The sequence below is a fragment of the Capsicum annuum genome, chromosome 12, assembly GCF_002878395.1.
Source record: "Capsicum annuum cultivar UCD-10X-F1 chromosome 12, UCD10Xv1.1, whole genome shotgun sequence".
In the NCBI taxonomy this organism is placed as follows: Eukaryota; Viridiplantae; Streptophyta; class Magnoliopsida; order Solanales; family Solanaceae; genus Capsicum; species Capsicum annuum.
Genome location: NC_061122.1, coordinates 86,000,315 through 86,005,105, shown reverse-complemented (window position 1 = coordinate 86,005,105; position 4,791 = coordinate 86,000,315). Strand labels below are relative to the sequence as shown.

Genomic DNA, 4,791 nt, shown 5'->3' with positions numbered 1-4,791 from the left:
AAAAATTCTTTTATATTACATGAATAATTTCACTAATTACTTTTATTTGATAAAAGTTGGGGGTAGGGGAAGGGTAGACGGTAAGGGGATTAGAAGGTACGAAATCAAACTCTCGCCTATAAGGTAAAAGTTTAGATACCCAACCAACTGAACTACCAAGATTTTTCTATCAAATATTTCACTTGAATAAACACAATTTGTTAGCAAATAGTTGAAGAACATGAATTGTTATCATCAGCTGAAGAACACAAACTCATCTGTGGATTCTATAACTATGGGATTCAAATTTTAGAACGTCTCCGAGCAGCACTGCGCCTTGCATAGAATTCCATAAAGTAGATTATCTACTGATACATGTAAGAATCAACAGAGTATAAGAATGAGTAGAAGTCATATTAACCAATTCAAGCCATCAGATAAATCAGAGGCAGAGTAAGATTATTAGCTATATAATTTTGCCGAACCCTGTAACTTTTACATAGAGCTTATATTTGTATATGGAAATCCATTAAATATGTTAACTAAATATGTAGTTACACATCCCGTAACTAAGAAGAGTTATGGATTCGGTGACAAGTTGGGAACTCATAAACGTCAAACCTCAACTCTACCGCTATTCACAAATGTCATATTATAGATGTAACTGTACTTCTCCAACAAGAAATTGGAATATTTATGCTTATTTTTTGAGATATTAATTAACTGAAATTACCAAAATGATGAAGAGGATCACGTTGAGGATAACAATGACCATTCAGTTTTCATGTATTGTCCGACACTAGCCCTGAAAATACAGTAGGAGAAAAATCATTAACTGCATAACCTGGAGATGAAGCAAAGAATGAAAAGACCAAGGATGACTCTTACTTGCAGGAATCACACTATAGCACTTGACATTCTTCAAGTTTTTATACAGTTTTCAGTCCTTGCTAAAACTCGGTGAATGAAATCTAAAGTCATAGTATGAGGCTTTAACGGTAGGGAAACCAAACCTACAAAATAACTGCCAGATGATACTAATGTGTTCTCGCAAGTATTTTGTAATATGAAAAAAAATGTTAAAAAATAAAGACGAGGGATAACAAGAAACTAACTAAAAAGGAACTAAGACAAACAAATAGAAAACGGGAGGAGTAATAATAATAGTAACTTACTCTGATGGTGGTCTGCAGCAACCAGCTTTAATAGGTGTTAGTTTCGCTAATTCATATTCCTTGTGAGTCTTCAAAAATATAGCAGAGACATTAATAATACGATTTCAAAGATATAAATCATTAATGAGTTCTAATCAGAAGATGACCTTGTATCTTTTTGATAGGTTACTATAGTAATTTGTCTTTACAAGTCCACTTTTGAGATTATTCCAGTTATAGGTATTATTAAGCCGAAACAAAGGAGAAAATGGTTAATTTATGCATGAATTTTTTGTTTTCAGGTATATAAAACAAATGCTTACTTGTTTTAGAAACCACAAATTGTAATCTTGAAGTTGACACTCATTCTACCTGCTAGAATAGCACAGGAGTAAGTAAAAGGATACATAAGAACTAGAAAAACTTGTGACCATCTTGATGAAATATACAAGCACAATTATAACGCCCCAGATCTGGTACCCAGAATTCTACATGGTGCTCATGACTCGGAAGGACCACAAGATGACCCATGACTGATATCTTCACCTGTATACTGTATAATATACTTTATGATTGCAGAAATATGAACTAAAAGGACATAAGGTTCAAGACAGTAACATAAATGATAAATATATAACATCTGAATGGGGTATCAAATACCCAAAACAAAACTAAAGTAATATGATAGTCTAAATATGATAGTCTGGAAAGCCTTTAACTGACTGAACTATCTAAATGAGGATTTGATGGGACATGTCCCCAACTAACTCCAACTAATAAATTACTTAATGAGATAATAAATAAATAATCATATCTTTAAGAGATGAGGACTCACTGCTATTTTTAACTGCTGAGACGGAATGCTACTGATGCTCTGGAGATCATGCTTCTGAACCTATAGTATAAGACACTATAGCATAAATGTGTCAGTACTTTGAATGTATTGGTATGCATGTGAGGTAGGTTGAATGCATAGGGTTCATATGCATGATCAATACTGACTAACTGACTAATATGAACGTGAGAATACATGCATGAATACATAGTAGCTATATCTAAGATCGTGATAACATGAATTTACTGATAACTAACATGACTGATAACTAAGTTCTGACGGCTGATATAACTGATAACATGAGTGACTGTATCTAACAATCCCGAATCTGATGGAACTAGCTGAGTTCCATACTATTATGAGTTGATTGTATCTGACAGCCCTGAATTCTGTAAACTATCTGAGTTCTAATACTGAGACTGATTGACTGTATCTGAGTTATCTAACCAACATTTCCGTAATACACTATTATGGTTGAGTTGTGGTCCAATTGTAACCCCAATTGGAAGGGTATCAATACTATGCCACTGGTAAGGACAATCTATGAGTAACTCTCATACAAAAGGTAACTCTAGTAAGAACGGTGGGAACCCTCATATAACAGGTTAATCAACCTCATCTACCCTCATATAGAAGGCTAGGATGTGTTAACCTACACTGGCTACGTAGTTTTAGAATCCAAGGATTACTTTTAAGAATCACACCCTCATATAACAGTTGAGTTCCCATCCTTGTGTTCACTCGTTGCTAATTCTTACTCCCATCTTAATAGACACTAAATATAATTAACTGAATTGGCCTAGACTAAATTCATGGAGTTCCTTTAGGTGATGGAATACTATTGAGATTACTGAATTATTGAGCTTTCCTGAGTCACATAACTGACTAAGTTCTCTGGATCATGGCTTGACTGAGGATATCATGAAAACATGACACGGACTCTAGGCACACAACTATATTTTTTGGGTATAAGTACCCCCAGGACTCGATGGAAGGAAACTAACAAGGCATGATATTCTTGAATACATGACTAACATCAACAATCCATAATACAATAATTGAAGATATTTCATAGGCATTTGATTATCATAGCTTGGTACGTGAATAAGATAGCATGTATACATAGCATAATTTCATATGGCTAACTCATTAGCAATTCGACAAACAATTTCAATACATAAGAATAGCATTGAAGTCATTTTGGATCACAATTAAGCCATAGTGCATAATTTTCATCCTTCAAGGCATTTTATCAAACACCTTGCATGCACTCTTAGGGCATAGGATTAATCATCAAATTGACACATTATATATAATTCAATTTATAGATTTTACCTACTTGCTAATTTAGTTTCATGAAAAACACATAAATATTCTAACTTGAGAATCATATAACAAAATAAACATGGTTACAACCAACCAACAACATAAATATCGTGATTCCTTATATAAAATAGGGTTCTTGAGCTTTATGGATGAAATAAATCCATAAATCAACATAATGTATACCTTAGTTCTTGATTTAGCAAAGATTGATGGGGAGATTTTCTTGAAATTGAATCCCCAATTGAAAACCTAGTTTGTTCTTGAGAGAAAATTAAGAGAAACTAGTATATTTTGGGTGAAGAATGGCTAAATCATGTGTTATTGGGTTTAAATAGGGGTGGTATATTGACCCTTTTAACCATGGATGCATCTTTTAAAATTGGTGAAAATTTCCAAACCTAGACCCCTAGCGCGACGCGGCACTAGCACGCCGTGTCACTAAAAATTGACAACTGGGAAATTGATGGATGGCATGATACGGAGCTATCGCATTGCCACTTCATTTTGACCTAGAAGTTTGGGGCGATGCGCCATTATCACTGACTAATATCGCGCTGTTTTACGATGGGAACTTGAAATATTCATAAATTCTTACCCAGTTATCTTATTATTGATGAAAATCTTATTGAAATTCCCACATGAAAAATGGTAGAAATATTAAAAATTCCCCATTGAATAAACATCATTCAATTTAAAAGATAATACTAGACATTATTGGGACGAATTTAGTTAGAAAAATTCAGGGTATTACAAAAATCCATGTCTGCGAGATATACTGGGAACCAAATTGAGTTTTATAAAGACATGGGTACCAAAAAAGATCGAAGAAAGGGGGGATATGGATGAAGTAGTTAGGAGTGAATTCAGGCCCCTAGGGAAAACTAATTTGAGAAGGCAAAAAACTAACCTTGTTAAGTTCTTAGTTTTGATAATTGACCAACTGTATGTTGGGACATATTTCCTAGAGATTATGTGATGACAAAGTTACTACACATATGTAACAGGCTGGGCTCACCTTTCATTATCACAATCAACTATCACAACTGGCGCAAAGTACAAAAGTTGGTGAAAAAGTTGCTGCCACTTTTTTGTCACAGCCAATGGGATCACTTCTAGGTTTTTCTTACGTCATACTATATATTGCACATATTCCTCAGCAAAAAAACCAACATTTCCATATTCTTACAACTAAATATCTCTTTGAAGGTATGAATCAAAGACTCCACTTTGCAGCGGGGAACTAATTATTCGTCAAGTTATATTTTTATTTCCTTGTTGTAGTTGAGTCTTTGTATTGACGTGTAAACCTTTCTATTTCTAATTATCTAGAGGTAGGTGATTGTTAAAGCTATAGTTAGCTTGGTGTGCCTAGTTAGAGTTATCTAAAGCTTATAGCTGTGGAGTTACTGGTTGGTATTTTTGTAATAATGTTATTGCTAGGAGACAAAGGATCAGAAGATTAATCCTTGGAATCTATATTGAAGAATTTACTCAGAT

General features: G+C 33.9%; 1 pseudogene; it reads right to left on the bottom strand.

Annotated features, from left to right (window-relative positions):
* Positions 1 to 281: 281 nt before the first annotated feature.
* On the bottom strand, positions 282 to 1,399 carry LOC107849048 (annotated as a pseudogene).
* Between the last annotated feature and the right edge of the window lie 3,392 nt (positions 1,400 to 4,791).